Source organism: Ovis aries, chromosome 13 (genome assembly GCF_016772045.2).
Source record: "Ovis aries strain OAR_USU_Benz2616 breed Rambouillet chromosome 13, ARS-UI_Ramb_v3.0, whole genome shotgun sequence".
NCBI classification, from domain to species: Eukaryota; Metazoa; Chordata; class Mammalia; order Artiodactyla; family Bovidae; genus Ovis; species Ovis aries.
This window is the reverse complement of record NC_056066.1, coordinates 67,584,736-67,601,978: the sequence shown is the minus strand read 5'-3', so window position 1 is coordinate 67,601,978 and position 17,243 is coordinate 67,584,736. Positions and strand designations below refer to the sequence as shown.

Below are 17,243 nucleotides of genomic sequence, written 5' to 3'. Positions count from 1 at the left end.
AGTCCAGTGGTTATGACTTTGCCTTTCAATGAAGGTGTGGGTTTGATCCGTGGGTTTGATCCCCAGTCAGGGAGCTAGGATCCTATAGGCCTTGCAGCCAAAAACCCAAAACCTAAAACAGAAACAATATTGTAACAAATTCAATAAAGATGTTAAAAATGGTCCACATCAAAAAAAAATCTTTAAAGCAGGCGTGATAAAAATACCTACTTCCCAGCGTCATTGTGTGGACGTGGTCGAGGGTAGGCTCCTGGCACAATGCCTGGTAGGTTATAAACACTCAGCAAAAGCTAGCTTGGATTATTATTAACCACACCCTTTCTACAATCCTTCAAGGAAGCTCTTCCCTCTAGTTTATCCCCCCAGGTTTTTTTAAACATAGAAATCTCATGACTTCCTTTAATATGATTTGAAATTTCAAAATACAGGTCTACAAGAAATCTGTCATCTGAAACCAAGGGAGCCAAATGTGCTTTAGAATTCAGAACTTTGGGGTTTTATAAACGTCATGTGGGGCTTCCCTGGTGGCTCAGTTGTAAAGAACTCGCCTGCCAATGCAGGAGATGTGGGTTCAATCCCTGGGTTGGGAAGATCCCCTGGAGAAGGAAATGGCAACCAACTCCAGTATTCTTGCCTGGGAAAACCCAAGGAGAGAGGAGCCTGGTAGGCTATAGTCCATGGGATCGAAAAAGAGGACTCGACTTAACAACTGAGCAACAACAAAGTGTAATGTGCTACATAAACTTTATATCAGTGATGCACATACTTGAACATGAGTCAGAATCAGCAGGAGGATTTGGGTAAAGCACAGAAGTCTGGGGCCCATCCCAGAAGTTTTGCTTCAATAGGTCCAGGATGGGGCCTGAGAATTCCCATGTTTTACAGGTTCCCAAGTGATGCTGCTCCTGCTGGCCTGGAGACCACACTTGGAGAACTAATGCAGTCTATTATATAGCATCCTTAGAGCAGCACCCCATAAATTAATATTTCTGCTATGAAGTGTTAATGAAAGACATAACTGACTTATGTCAGTTCAGATTAGGTTAAGATCCCCAGTGAGCTTTATTAATCTGATGAGAAACCTTTCAGTTTTCAGAGAATTTTGGATTTTGGAAGAGAAATGTAAGAGATTGTGGAGTTTGAAATCTCACGATCAACGGTGAAAGCATACCAAAAAACCAGTAAGGTTATATTACGCTTTTTTTTTTTTTTTCAAACTACACTTGACCTATCAGGGACTTGACCATCAGGGACTCTGAAATGTTTGTGGGATGTATGAATGAATGAATGAAAACGTCTCTCTTTAAAAGGGAAAACAGTGCGTCTTTTCTATTGTCCACCAGGTGGCAGCAATAGCGTCTATCAAAGTTGGGGGCGGCGGTGCATGGGATGGAGAATGGTGCTCTTTGCTTTTATGAGAAAGCGGGTCTGGTGGTCGCTGTTCTGGAAGAGTCTTTGGGAATTGCTGTTGCTGTGTAACAAACTAACTCCAAATTTAGTGGAGTAACAACCATTTTATCATGCTCATGAATTCTGTGCCAAACTCCAAATTAGGATAGGGCATGGCAGGGACAGCCCACCTTCGATGTGTCTGGGGCATCAGCTGAAAAGACTCAACAGCTAGGAACTAGAATTATCTGAAGGAGTCTTCACTTAGTGTCTGATGATTGGTGCCTGCTGTCAGCTAGGACCTCACTCAACCAGACGGTCAGCAGGAGTTACCACACAGGATCTCTTGATGTGGCCCCTCCGTGTGGGCTAGCTTGGGCTTCCTCACAGTATGGCAGCTGAGTTCCAGCGTGAATGTCGGCACCCAGCTTCGACGGGAGAGGACAGAGCCGTCCAGTGGATGGGAGGACCGTCAGGGTCGCTGTGTTAGTTTGCTAAGGCTGCGGTAACAAAACGCCGCAGCAGAGCCCTCCAGTGGATGGGAGGACCGTCAGGGTCGCTGTTAGTTTGCTAAGGCTGCAGTAACAAAACGCCGCAGACCGAGTTGCTTAAATGATACAAACTGATTTCTCACAGTTCAGGAAGCTAAAAGTCCAAGAAAAGGTGGCCGCAGGTTTGTTTTCCCCTGAGGCTTCTCTCCTTGACTTGCTGCCCTCTTGCCGGGTCCTCACGTGGTCTTTCCTGTGTGCGCACACACCCTGTATCACTGTGTGTCCAAATTTCCTCTCCTTGGGCCTTCCCAGGTGTTCCAGCAGCTGAGACTCCGTGCAGGGGGCCCAGACTCAAGCCTCAATTGGTAAACTGGATTCCACATGTCGCAACAAAGGTCAAGGATCCCACATGCCCCAACTAAGACCCGCCGCCAAATAATTTTTTTTTTTCCTCTTCTTATAAACACAGCAATCAGGTGGGTTAGGGGCTCTAATCCTTAATGGGCTCATTTTAACTTAATCACCTCTTTAATGACCCAGTCTCCAATACAGTCGTGTGCTGAGGTTCGGGGGTTGGGACTTGAACATGTGGATTTGGGAGACACGATTCAACCCTTAACAGCCACAGTGTGGAAGGAGCATGAGGGGTGGGAGGTGTTCTTCCGCCCTCTTGGGGAAATGCTGTCTACCCTGGCACCCCCTCCTCCGGTTGCCCCACTTGCTTCAATGGCACCCGAGTTTATTTAGCACATCCTACTCATCCTGTTCCTATGCCTTCCAATATGCTGTGTTCTCTGCCTAAGATGCCCTCACCTGCCCTTCTCTAATGAGCTGCTCTTATTCATCCCTGACCCTGTCTGCAGTTGACCTCCATTATCTTTACCACCAGCCTTACCACATTAGCCACAACCAATGCCATTTTGGCAATCCACTCCAGTACTATTGCCTGGAAAATCCCATGGACAGAGGAGCCTGGTAGGCTACGGTCCATGGGATCGCAAAGAGTCGGACATGACTGAGTGATTGCACTTTCACTTTCAACACCATTTATGGGCTGCTCCTCTGTGCCAGCCTAAGCTCCACTGATTTTTTTTTTTGGGGGGGGGGAGGAAATGTTTTTTATGTGGACATTTTTAAAGTCCTTATTGAATTTGTTACAATATTTCTTCTGTTTTATGGTTTGTTTTTTTGGCCATGAGGCATGTGTGATCTTAGCTTCTCAACCAGGGATCAAACCCTCATGCCTTGCACGCTCTGCATCGGAAGGCGAAGTCTTAACCACTGAAGGTGGTTAAGGAAGGAAGTCCCTACTGATTTTATTTAATTCTTACAACCATCCATGAGGTTGGTTTTAAAAATAAAGAAATTAACAGTCAGAGCAGAGAAGTTCATTAGCCCAGAGCCACAGAATGAGCAAGTGGCAGAGTCAAGACCTGAACCCAGGTCTTGCCTGCTCCAGAGCCTGTGTCTGTCATCTCTTATTGGGCATTTGACACCTCCTCTGTGCTGCTCCCATTCCTGGTTCATCCCTCTTATCAAAGCATCATTCCCCTGCAACAGTACACACCACACCAGCTCTGGTCCCATCTGCTGGTCTTACCTGCATGGGCTGCTCATATGCCTGGGCTGCTCCAGGGAAGCTCTCACATGAGCTTAAGAGCAGGCTGAAGGCATGTTACATTGTACATTACATGGTAACACCACGACATTGAAGGCCCCCGATGAAGCACATACCTCCTGATATCCATGCCTTTGCGCAGCCCCTCCCACATTGACTCGGGGTTGTCTGTGTGACGGGCTGTGGTCAGCAGGACCTCAGCAAATGATGGCAAACAGGCGCTTGAAAGGCGCTTGTGTACGGAGCCTCACTCTCTTGGAACACTGCCACCTTGTGGACAAAATCCAGATAGATTTGAGGATAAGAAACCAAGCCCAGCCAGTGGCCTGGCCACCTCTCCTCCTGGTCTAGGAATTCTCGCTGAGATGGATATGTCCCTTGGTCTTAAGTCAGAGCAGATGTTTTGTTTTGTCTTGTTCTTATTGTACTTTTTATTTTTGGTTGTCTTGGTCCTTCATTGTTGTGCACATGGGCTTTCTCTAATTGACTTCCTATTTGCAGTGTGCAGGCTTCTCATCGAGGTGGCTTCTCTTGCTGCTGAGCATGGGCTCTAGAGCGTGGGCTCGGCAGTCGTGGCGCACAGGCTTAGTTGCCCTGAGGTATGTGGGATCTTCCCGGACCAGGGATCGAACCCGTATCCCCTGCATGGGCAAGTGGGTTCTAGCCACTGGGCCACCAGGAAAGCCCTGTCTTGCTTTTACACATGCTTGTATTTTTAATCCCATATTTGATTTGGCTTCTTCACTGGCCTCTCAGTCTCACAGATCGCCTTACTTTGCTCAAATTCACACAGCTTGTGAGTGGAGGATCCAGAATTCCAGCCCAGATCTGTCTCTCTGGAAAGCTATGATAATAATAACAATAGGGATTTGCCTTCCAATGTAAGGGGTGCTGGTTCAGTCTCTGGTTGGGAAGCGAAGATCCCACATGCCTCAAGGCCAAAAAAACAAAATATAAAACAGCAGCAATACTGGAACAAATTCAATCAAGACTTTCAAAAATGGCCTACATCAAAAAACTTTTAAAAATAATAAAAATCACTTCATATAATATAATATATCATTATAATAATAATCACAGTCACTTATATAATCACTTATATATAAAAGTCAGTCTATTCTAAAAAAATAAATAAATAAAAATAATAAAAAATATTATTAAATACTGTTGTGTATTATCAAATAATTATTTTATTTTCTTGCCCTAATCCTGTACTATATATCTAAGACGTTATAGATTTTAACTTTATTCTTATACATTGTATAGTTTTATCATCATGTTCTTTTTTACGTTTTTCATTATCACAAACTATTCTTTAATTTCCTGGTTTTCCTCTTATGTGGGAATGGCCACGCTGTTGCCTCTCTGCAATCGTTTTCTGCTCTATTGTATCAGTAGAGTATTTTGTATGTTTTCCTTTTTCTCTAGTTCTTTTGTGCTAGCCCTAATCTTATGGTTGGCCTGTGTTATGTCTGTAGCAGCAGGTATAAGCCAGGATCCTTGAGGCCCACCCTTAAAACACTGCTGTTGTCATGGAAACACAGTCCAGCCCACCCCACCCCTAACTGTTACAACTTGACTGCTTTTTTCAAAAACCATGAAGGGAAATACAACATTCCCAGAAACACTACTTATAAGCCCTCTTTTCTGTCCCATCTGCTTTCTTCACACGCCCAGAGCCTCTGTCTTCTGCCCAGCTCTCGTCCCTGTCTCCTCTGACCCTCTCACTTTCTCTTTTTCTTCCTCGGTCTTCCACTTTCTTCCAGCCTCTGCAGATCTCTCGCTCCCCCCTTTTCCTGGATTCTGCATCACAAGACTTGCTTAATCATTTGTCGACCATATGACACCACATAGGTCTGTGATTTTATCATTAAAAAGTCCAACAGATCCTCCATTCAGGTCATTTACAACCAGAGAATTCTTCAAGGCTGTTGGATACAACACCAATAAACAAGCACCAACGATAAAAATCAACTATGTTCGTATACACCAGCAACAACTAATTAGAAAATGTCCTTCTTCAAAAGATGCCATTTACAATAGCAATAAAAGCTTCAAAGTGTCTAGGAATAAGCCTGCATGATATCTTTATGGGGAAAATTAGAAAACTGCAATATGAGACATTAAAGAAGATACAAATGTTCCATGATTTAATTAAAGGAAAAACACACACCCAAAATAAAGAACATATACAAAATCCACATGCAGAAGAGATATATCCCATGATCAAATTAGACAAAAGATGTGAATGGCGAATGTTCGAAAGAAATTTAAATGACCAGAAATCAAAGAAGTATTCACTAAAACCACAATGTGATGTAATTTACTGATTGTTAGAATAAAATTTTAAAGTCATAAATATGCTGCTGCTGCTGCTAAGTCACTTCAGTTGTGTCCAACTCTGTGAGACCCCATAGACGGCAGCCCACCAGGCTCCCCTGTCCCTGGGATTCTCCAGGCAAGAACACTGGAGTGGGTTGCCATTTCATTCTCCAATGCATGAAAGTGAAAAATGAAAGTGAAGTCGCTCAGTCGTGTCTGACTCTTCGAGACCCCATGGACTGCAGCCTACCAGGCTCCTCCGCCCATGAGATTTTCCACGCAAGAGTACTGGAGTGGGGTGCCATTGCCTTCTCCCTGTAAATATGCAGGATGGTCAAAGTGTGAAAAAAATGGATGGATACCTTTAGGGAGCGTATAAACTGATTTTGTTTCCAGACTGATTTGACAATGCCTGTCAACACTGAAAACCTCCTTTGGTGCAGCAATTCCACTTGCAGCCGTGTATCCCTCCCGAATATCCATATGCAAGGATGTTTATTGCAGCACTCTTTGTAATAGAATAACCTTGGAAACATATTTCCTCAAATGCCATTCAAAATGGAATCATTAAATAAATTATGGTATGAAACATAGTGGATAAATGTTTAAATATTTAAAGGAATCAATTGCTTCACAAAGCATGGAAATATACAAATACAACTTTCAAAGACTATTAGGTGACATAAAGACCTGAATAAAGGAAAAAGGCACATTCCCATTTTTGGTTAGAAGAATCAATAAAGAAAAGATAGCATCTTTCATCTTTCAATCTGTAATTTTAATGGGATGCAAATACATATTCCAACAGGATTGTTTTGGAACTTAACGAACTGACTCAAAGATTATGCAGGAAAATCAAGAAGAGCCCTGAAGAAAGAGAGAGAAATTGGAAGAGATAAACTCTGTTACATCTCAAAGGAGATTATAAAGTGACAGTAATACTTCATTATGAATTCCAGAATAGACAGAAAGATGAATGGAGCAGATGAGTGAGTCTGGAAGTAGACACAAAAAGTAAGGTTATTTAACAAATAATAAAGGTGGCATTTAAATCAGTGGAGAAAAGATGGATTACTCAATCTTGTTAGTACACCAGGCTAGCCATCTGAAAAGAAATTCCACTGAAGCCCTACCACGAGCCTTCGAGAAGATGAATTCCAAAAGGATAGATAAATGAATCACGGTACATGGACACAACAAAATATTACACAGCAATGAGAATAAATGAACTGTGGCTACAGGCAACATGGATGCATATTAGAGACAATGTTTAGAGATGCATAATTAGGTGGTCAAAATATACAGGAGCATGGGAAGAAATACTATAGCAATTGGTATAGTGGTTTCCTACAAGGGGAAACGAGATTTTGATCAAGAAAGATCATACTGGAGGCTTCTGACTGGGAAGGAGGGTAACAATGTTTTGTTTGTCAACCATTACGACTGCACAAGTGTCCATTTTACACGTTGTTAGGTTGTTCATTTATATTCTATGCCATTATATAGGGTTTTTGTTTTTACATAAAAAGCTTTGCAATAATTAAATACATGGGAAGAAAATGTCGGGCTTGGTTTTGTTGTTGTTGTTTTTTATTTTCTCAGCATGAGTAAGGCTTTTCTAAAGATGACATGAAACCCAAAAGCAATTTTAAAAGATTGCTTGATTTGAGCCCATAACAAATTCTGCGTGGAAAAACACCTCCACTCAGTCAAATGACAAACACCCATTACTGGAAAATGTTCGCAATTATATCACATTTACTAGTATAAAAGAGCAAAGGATTGAAGGGTGGTTTTTCAGAATCTTATGAATGCATAATTCATTAAACATAATATAAAACTAAAGAAAGGAAAAACAAGAGCATGGCAGCTGTTTTTATATTGATGGGGGCTGATCTCCAAGGTATATTGTTATATTGTGTATAGTATATGTTACTATTTGTATAAAAAGTGTGTATATGTAATATGGATATCCTGATTCCATTCACTTGGTGTTCTTTACCATGTTTGTGGCAGATATGCCCACATATACCTCTCTTTTTAATTTTTTGCAAATACACTTTTAAAAGATGAAAAAGAAGCATCTCCACATGTAGTGATATTGAATGATGTCTAAGACATACCACTGCACGAGCAACAAAACAAGGCTAGACAAGAGTCGCGCTACTTCTGTTTCTTTTAATGAAAAACTTCAGTTCAGTTCAGTCGCTCAGTCGTGTCCGACTCTTTGCGACTCCTCGGACTGCAGCACGCCAGGCCTCCCTGTCCATCACCAGCTCCCGGAGTTCACTCAAACTCACGTCCATCGAGTCAGTGATGCCATCCAGCCATCTCATCCTCTGTCGTCCCCTTCTCCTCCTGCTCCCAATCCCTCCCAGCATCAGAGTCTTTTCCAATGAGTCAGCTCTTCACATGAGGTGGCCAAAGCACTGGAGTTTCAGCTTCAGCATCAGTCCTTCCAAAGAACACCCAGGACTGATCTCCTTTAGGATGGATCGGTTGGATCTCCTTGCAGTCCAAGGGACTCTCAAGAGTCTTCTCCAACACCACAGTTCAAAAGCATCAATTCTTCAGTGCTCAGCTTTCTTCACAGTCCAACTCTCACATCCATACATGACCACTGGAGAAACCATAGCCTTGACTAGATGGACCTTTGTTGGCAAAGTAATATCTCGGCTTTTGAATATGCTATCTAGGTTGGTCATAACTTTCCTTCCAAGGAGTAAGCGTCTTTTAATTTCATGGCTGCAATCACCATCTGCAGTGATTTTGGAGCCCCCCAAAATAGTCTGACACTGTTTCCCCATGAAGTGATGGGACCAGATGCCATGATCTTCGTTTTCTGAATGTTGAGCTTTCAGCCAACTTTTTCACTCTCCTCTTTCACTTTCATCAAGAGGCTTTTTAGTTCCTCTTCACTTTCTGCCATAAGGGTGGTGTCATCTGCATATCTGAGGTTATTGATATTTCTCCCAGCAATCTTGATTCCAGCTTGTGCTTCTTCCAGCCTAGCGTTTCTCATAATGTACTCTGCATATAAGTTAAATAAGCAGGGTGACAATATACAGCCTGACATACTCCTTTTCCTACTTGGAACCAGTCTGTTGTTCCATGTCCAGTTCTAACTGTTGCTTCCTGACCTGCATACAGGTTTCTGAAGAGGCAGGTCAGGTGGTCTGGTATTCCCATCTCTTTCAGAATTTTCCACAGTTTATTGTGATCCACACAATCAAAAGCTTTGGCATAGTCAATAAAGCAGAAATAGATGTTTTTCTTGCTTTTTCCATGATCCAGCGGATGTTGGCAATTTGATCTCTGGTTCCTCTGCCTTTTCTAAAACCAGCTTGAACATCTGGAAGTTCCCGGTTGACGTATTGCTGAACCCTGGCTTGGAGAATTTTGAGCATTACTTTACTAGCATGTGAGATGAGTGCAATTGTGAGGTAGTTTGAGCATTCTTTGGTATTCCCTTTCTTTGGGATTGGAATGAAAACTAAAACTTCAAACACATAAAAAAGTAGAGAGAGAAGAATAGTGCACCCTATGTACCTCTCTCCCAGATTCATGATAAAAACACGTGGCAACTTTTGTTTCTTCTCTACCTCCCTCCTACTCCCCTCCATACCACGTGATTATTTTGGAGCAAATCCCAGACATACCATTTCGTTTGCAGATACCTTGGGATGTACCTCTCTATAAGCCCTTTCTCTGCCTCTCTCTCTCTCTCTCTCCATACCACAGTCATATCCAAAAATTAAAAGCTATTAATAATCATACAGTCAAACATCCAGACACTGTTCAACCTTCCCAGATTTTTTCAGGAGTTGATCTTCTTTACCAGTTGATTTATTTGCATCAGGGTCCACGTGTCTACATTTCGTATCTATGTTATGGTTCAAATGTCTTTTAGTTTACAGGTCACCTTCTTTTTATACCCTTTGCAATTTATATAAGGGGGAAAAAGTTATTTAACTTATAATTCTCCCACCAGTCCCTTTTTTCCTCTTATTGCAAGTTATTTGATGGAAGAACAAAAAAGGTGGGGGCGGGGGGGGGGGTGGGCAGGGGGCGTTGTTTGTCCTGGAGAGTTGTCAGTGTTCTGGATTTTGCTGATTTTTGGCAACCTTATGGTGTTATCCTGTTTGTGTTGGATTTCAGTCACTTGCCCCACTCGGGTCTTCCTTCCACTCTTCTCCACCCTGCTCTTTGCCCCAGGAGGCTGTATCAGCCAGGCTCTCTAGCCCTCTGGCTTCAGTTGGGCTTGGCTAATAGTGAGCCCTGGTGGGATGGGGAGGGGGCGAGAACAATGAGTTCAGGGTGTTTATTTCCCCAGCTCCCTCTGCAAGAAGACCATGTTGAGTTGGCTATGCTTCTTCACTAAAGGTGACTGTTCCTTGTAAGACAGCTACTCTACACAGCTGCCCCTCTTCCAGTTTCTCACTGTTACTGGCAAAGGCCTCTTGACTCCTTATCCTAGGATCCTTCACATTCTACCGTCACCTTTATTTAAAAAAAAAAAAAAAAACCCTCTTATTTTTCTAACCTGAATGCCTCATCCACCCTGTTGGGACTCTGGTTTCTCTGTACCTGCCCCCCTCCACCCCCAGTATTTCCAACAAACTGGCAGTTAAATCTGAAGCTTGATCAGATTCAAGCTAAACATTTTTCTAAGAATACTTCATGGATTTTGTTAAACACATTACATTGTATCACCTCAGAAGGCATGGTAACATCCACCCATTACAAATATCTCCATCAACTTTTCACCAAATGGTTTTCAGCTGTCTTTGGATCACTGTCTCTTGCCATTATCAGGAGTAAGAAAATGATGCTATTATATCATTCTTTCTTCATGCACTAGCTGGAAATCCTCTACAAAGGAAAATCCCCTTACCACCTCCTTGGTAACCGTGGGGACTAATTATACAAGAAAGGCAGGACCATGCCTGCTTATTTCCCTTCTTTGTTTTTATTGATTTTCAGATGATGAACTGGATCTTTCAAGCATAATCAATGATGAATTCACAGATTTCAATATTTAATGTTTTAACTCTTTATCTTTGTTCTTTCTGATGCTCAAATTGCCCCCATTTTTTGACCAGTGGGTGGGAGACACTGAGTTCTTTTGATGTGATCCCCGGAGTCTTTGATCATTTCTTTGGTTTCTGATACCTTAAGATATTCCAGGCTCATCTATTTCCTGCCCCTGAACTGGAATCATCCATTCCTCCAAAGAACTCTGGTTCCTTTTCACGAGAACTGGTATTTGAAACTGGGGCTTCCCTGGTGGCTCAGATGGTAAAGCATCTGCCTGCAATGTGGGAGACCTGGGTTTGATCCCTGGGTTGGGAAGATCCCCTGGAGATGGAAATGGCAACCCATTCCAGTACTCTTGCCTGGAAAATTCCATGGATGGAGGAGGCTGGTAGGCTACAGTCCATAGGGTTGCAAAGAGTCAGACACGACTTAACAACTTCACTGGTATTTGAGAAGCCAGATGTTCCTTGGTACTGTGTTGTTTGTTATTTGCAATAAGACCATACTTCAGCTAAGAAATTAATACTTTTAGAGAGAATATTCATATGTTCTCTTACTGATATTTATGATTCAAATTTAAGATTACAGGACTTTCATTTTAATTTTATATTTTATGTCTTGCATGCATGCTTAAAATCTTAGTTCCTAATGACATTAACATAATCATTTACATATATATTGATACATAAACATTTATATCTTCATAATAACTATACCAGTGGTATTCCCAACAACATAATTACTGGAAACAGTAAGATTCCTTTGCTGTTCTTTTTTGTCCTTAGAATATATCCCACTAAAGATGTATATTCAACTACTGGATTTTTTCTCACCACTGTGAAAAAAAAGTCACTTAAAGTCACCTAATTAAAGATTTAAAATAGGACCTCTCTATGTGAGTAAGCTACCAACTTGATATAATTAGCTTCATTTATTTAACTTTGCTTTTGATTTTTAAAGATTGTGCTTTTATTTCTATTGAAATTGGTTTGTTTCATAACATATACACAATTCCAGAGCCACACATACAAAAAATGTACTGTTAATTTAAAATGTAGGTGAAAGAAGAAGGAAATTGCAAGGCTCCTCTGGCCGGTATGGACAACTTAAAAACAGTTGTACCTTCATTTTTAAAAACAGAGCTGTTAAATAAAATGTTATTACTAGAGCAACATATAATTAAGCAATGATGCCAAATTTTTTAAGGTTTTAAGAATTTTATGGACATAGTTTATAAAAGATTTTTTTAAAAACAGCACATGATTACATTTATCTAAAAGAAAAAAAAACCAAGTGACTTAAAATAATCCACTGTTACATTTGAAAAATTTAAAAAAAAAATTTTTTTTTTAAACTGTGTCGCTCCGCATGTGGAATCTAACTCCCTGACCAGGGATCGAACTTGTGCCCCCCTGCATTGGAAGCAGAGAATATTAACCACTGGACTGCCAGGGAAATCCCTCCCTTGTTACATTTAACATTTACAACAAAAATCAGAACAGGATGAGAGTTCACATTTTATCAGAACAGGAACTTTGGGCCAGTTTTCTACTGCTCTCAGGGGACTGTCTGCTTTTCCAAACAGGCAGAAGAAGAGGGACCATCTTTCTCACCTGAGATACTCTTCACTAGGAACTGTCAGTGAGGAGGCTCTCCAATCTCAAGGCCAAGCCCCAGAATGCCATTAAATAGCAGGAAGCAGAAAGAGCAAACTCCAGCTCAGAATATGTGAAAGGAAAAGGCCATGAGAAGTTTTAAGTGTCTGCCTCCAAAATTCACAAAGAGCCAAAATCAAGGTATTTCATGTTCTCAGGATACACCTCTGCTCTTACCTTCTTCATCCAACCAGATTTCTCTGGAAGCTTTTTTAAATTTGGTCCTTCTCCAAAGTCAGCTCCAAATTCAGAAAAGAACTTTTGGCAAATTTTGCATGTGTCATCTTTGAGGGCTTCCCATGTGGTGCTGGTGGTTAAAAAAAAAAAAAAAAAATCCGCCTGCCAATGAAGGAGACAAAAGAGAGGTGGGTTCAATCCCTGGGTCCGGAAGATCCCCTGGAGAAGGAAATGGCAACCCACTCCAGTATTCTTGCCTGGAGAATCCCATGGACAGAGGAGCCCGGCGGGCTACAGTCCATAGGGTCGCAAAGAGTGCGGGCACAGCACAGAACCCCATAGCACAGCACAGATCTTTGATGCTCCCCAGAAAGCCGCTAGGTGGCGCCAAAGAATCTTTTCCCATAACCAAAGGCTTGACTCACACAGAGGTGATGCTGGGATAACCTGGGTGTAACTGCTAGGTCCCCAAATAGCTCAGTGTATCTTAATAATCTTGTGAGAGGTTTCTATTGTTAGATCCAGAATGTGGGGGAAAGCTGCCAAGAAAAGCGGAAGATCATCCTTCGCCCTGGGGGGGGGCCCTCTGTAAATATCCCTGTCAATTTTATTCACATTCTTATTTGTATACTTTAGCATCTGGGTGTAACTTCTCACAATGGCTAAAGGAATGTCTAGAACAAAGGCAGACTGGATCATTATCAACAAAGGGCTTAGTTCACACTCGTGAAATGCCCTTTACTATGAATAGTGACCAAGGCATGGACATGGCTGGATTATAAAGCCTTACAGATTTAAAACAACTATGATGAAATTCAATCCAAATTACTGCAGAAGTGTCCCAAGTTGAGGAATGATCTGGCAGGCAAAGGGGAACGTCACCCCCTTCCACCACTAAAGCCAGAGTTTCCAGAAGTTAGTCCAGGCCAGGAAATACCCATCAACCCAATTCCTAGGCAATCCCCAGATGGTTGTCCAGATGGAAAGGTCTGGCAGGACAAGATAGAGCCCACCCTCAGTCAGATGTTGATCAAAACCTTAAGCAGGCTGAAGAGTGCCCAGCAGCTGGATTCACCTCTCAATTCTTGTGCAGGTTGAGGACTGGCTGTGAGGAGAATCCAACTGTATTTCCTCCAGGGCAGCTAGGTACCAGCCAGAGGGGACCCTTCCACCCCCATCCTTTTCCTCATTGCTGAGAAGAACGTGCAGACAGCTCAGTGGCCAAGGAAATGTCCTCCTGTCCCCACTTCCCTGTCCCAGAAAGTCGACTTGCAGGTAAATATAAAAGACCATCTTTTTAGATTTCCCCAAGACTGCTGACTAAATAAAAGTGTTAACAATGTCATGTGAGGTATAGAGCATAAGTATTAGTAAAACACACCATGCTGCTGCTGCTAAGTCGCTTCAGTCGTGTCCGACTCTATGAGACCCTATAGACGGCAGCCTAGCAGGCTCCTCCGTCCTTGGGATTCTCCAAGCAAGAATGCTGGAGTGGGTTGCCATTTCCTTCTCCAATGCATGAAAGTTAAAAGTGAAAGTGAAGTCGCTCAGTCATGTCCAACTCTTAGCGACCCCATGGACTGCAGCCCACCAGGCTCCTCTGTCCATGGGAGTTTCCAGGCAAGAGTACTGGAGTGGGTTGCCATTGCCTTCTCCAAAACACACCATACCAATGGCAAATCCCAAAGTGGCAAAAGGAGTTATGCACAGTGACATTCCTACACTGTTGATACACAGGGACATTCCTACATTGTATATGAAGTGTTACAGATTAATTGATGACCAACTGTAACAAATTGAGGGTATACAATGTAATCCTTAGTGTGCTGTGTGTGCTCAGCCCTATCAGACTCTGCAATCCCATGGACTATAGTCCACCAGGCTCCTCTGTCCATGGAATTTTCTAGGCAAGGATACTGGAGTGGGTTGCCATTTCCTACTCTAGGCGATCATCCTGACCCAGGGATTGAACCCAGGTCTCCTGCATTGCAGGGGGTCCCCTGCATTGCAGGTGGATTCTTTACAGACTGAGCTGCTAGGGAAGCCCACAGTCCTTAGAGCAACTACCAGAAAAAACGTATATAGAGAGAGGCACAGTTAGACACGAAATGTTACACATTGCTAAATGATGTGTCTTAACCAATGGAAGTTGAGTAGGTGCGATATGTGTTACTTCTGGGTGGAAGCATTTGGAAGCCAGGGCTTAACTCTTAATGTTCTCTTTTCTTCTTTGTGTTGAGCTGGCACGATCCTAAGATGAAGTGCTGTGATTATGCGCAACAGTGATTCCCTCCAACCTGCAAGACATGCTGACATCCACTGGACACGCAACATAAGAAAGAAACCTGGTGTTAAGCGGCTGAGATTTTTGATATTTGATGGATACCCTTGCATTCCTGGAATAAAATCCCTTTGGTCACTATGGATTACTTTTTCAGTGTGCTGATAGATTCTGTTTGTAACTAATTTACTTATGTTTTCTTCACTGATATCTTTAAGTGAGATTGGGTTATGGTTTTGTGTGTGTGTGTGTGTGTGTGTGCGTGTGGAGGGGGTAATCTATCAGATATTTATATTATACTTAGTACATAAACATAATTTAGATGATTTCTTCCATTCCTACATTCTGAAAAAGTTTAAGGAACATTGGGACTATCTACTCTTTAAAGGTTAATAGAATTCTATGAACTTACCTGGACCTGGAGTTTTCTTTGAAGAGGCAGCTCTGGGGGTAACTTTCTTTAGTTCATCTATGGAAATTGGTTGGATGGGCTCTACATACCTCTATGAGGACCGATTACAGTTTTCTAAAAAAAAATGACTATTTCATCAAGATTTTCAAATGCATTTGCTGACAGTTGTGCAAAGTAGTTATACTCTTTTATTTTGGTTATTTATTATTTTGTATATTTGTGTTTTCTCTGTTTTTTTCTAGTAGTTTTAAGACTGTTGTTCTTTCCCTCGTAGGTTTTCTATTCTTCAGCTGTGTTTGTTTTTAACAACAGCTGGGTTTTTTTACCTTTTTTTTTTTTTTTTTGGCCTGGCCACACCAGGCAGCTTATGGGATCTTGTTCTCCTACCAGGGATTGAACCCAGGACTGTTAGGCAGTGAGAGTGCAGAGTCCCAACCACTGGACCACCAGGGAATTCCCTGTTTTCTAAGTATTCAGTTTATCAACTTTTTAGTTCTATACATTGCTGTTAGAGTTTGATTCCATCTCATTTTCCTTTATTGTGTAAGCAATCTTATCTATTTTTCCTAGAGGCCAGATGATTTTTTTTTTTAACTAGTACCTAGAGTTTGACATAATAGTTTTACTGGGCCTTTTTCTTAGAGCTGACACCTCTGAGTCAGTTTTCCCAACTATGCATACAGTGTGTCTTTATCGTATTTATATTTGGGGCCTTTTCCTTTCAGATAGAGGAAAGTTTTACTGAATTACCATTTTAAGTATCACCTTTGTTCCTTTGTTTTCCTTCCATTCCTCTTCAATATAAAATTCAATACAGCTTAATTTTCTTCAACTATATTCAATTTGATTCCATTTCTGTTGCCTCCTATCTATAATCTCTCCTATTTTCTTTCGTTTGTTTTTTCCTTTATTTCTTCTCAGTTGGATATCTTCACCCGTGTGCATCTTGAATTTAGGTTTCTGAGATAATTTTTCTTTTTCATTCAGTCTCTTCACTGAGTCCTGTCAGTTCCCACTTCACATCTACGTCTACTCAAAGTTTTTCAGTTGTTTTGCGGTATTCTCACACCTATATCAGTTTTTTTTTAAATTTATTTATTTGACTGCGCCTGGTCTTTATTGTAGCCTGTGGGATCTAGTTCCCTGACCAGGCATTGAACCTGGGCCCTCTACATTGGGAGTGCAGTCTTAGCCACTGGACCACCAGGGAAGTCCCTGGCTTGTCTATTTTTAATTCCTATTGGAATGTTGCATTCCAGTTTTCTTTTGCCTGTAGTGACTTTGGAGGGAGGGGCAGGGGCAGTATATATTTTATCTGATCAAAAGTTTGAATCTTTTGGTTTTGGTCTTTTTGTTTTAACCATATCCCCATAAGGATGCTGTAGTTTTATTAATGTTCATAGTTGAGGATTTTAAGTGCACCTAAACCACAGGAATGATGCTAAAGCTGAAGCTCCAGTACTCTGGCCACCTGATGTGAAGAGTTGACTCATTGGAAAAGACTCTGATGCTGGGAGGGATTGGGGACAGGAAGAAAAGGGGACGAGAGGCAGAGGATGAGATGGCTGGATGGCATCACTGACTCGATGGACGTGGGTCTGAGTGAACTCCAGGAGTTGGTGATGGACAGGGAGGCCTGGTGCGCTGTAATTCATGGGGTCGCAGAGAGTTGGACACGACTGAGCAACTGAACTGAACTGAACTGAACTGAAACCATATTAGCAGGAGGCTGTGGATAAGGGTGGGGCAAGGAGAGGGCTTTGGTGGATTACATTTCCCAAGGGCTCCCCCTCCTGGTGCTATAGGGAGAGACAGACTCTACTCCTGAGCACCTCTTAGCGACTGAACGGGCTTCCCAGGT

At 42.0% G+C, this 17,243-nt stretch overlaps 1 long non-coding RNA gene across 3 annotated transcripts in view; it reads left to right on the top strand.

Annotated features, from left to right (window-relative positions):
- Positions 1–15,115, top strand: part of LOC132657644 (uncharacterized) — a 28,050-nt gene extending 12,935 nt beyond the window's left edge. Inside the window, exons 2-4 of one of the 3 annotated variants that reach the window (XR_009596120.1) lie at positions 12,443–12,653; positions 13,783–13,964; positions 14,930–15,115. This is a non-coding gene — a long non-coding RNA (uncharacterized LOC132657644). The remainder of the gene's footprint in view (positions 1–12,442; positions 12,654–13,782; positions 13,965–14,929) is intronic. The other 2 variants (XR_009596122.1, XR_009596121.1) reach the window with 2 other exon arrangements.
- Positions 15,116–17,243: the final 2,128 nt, after the last annotated feature.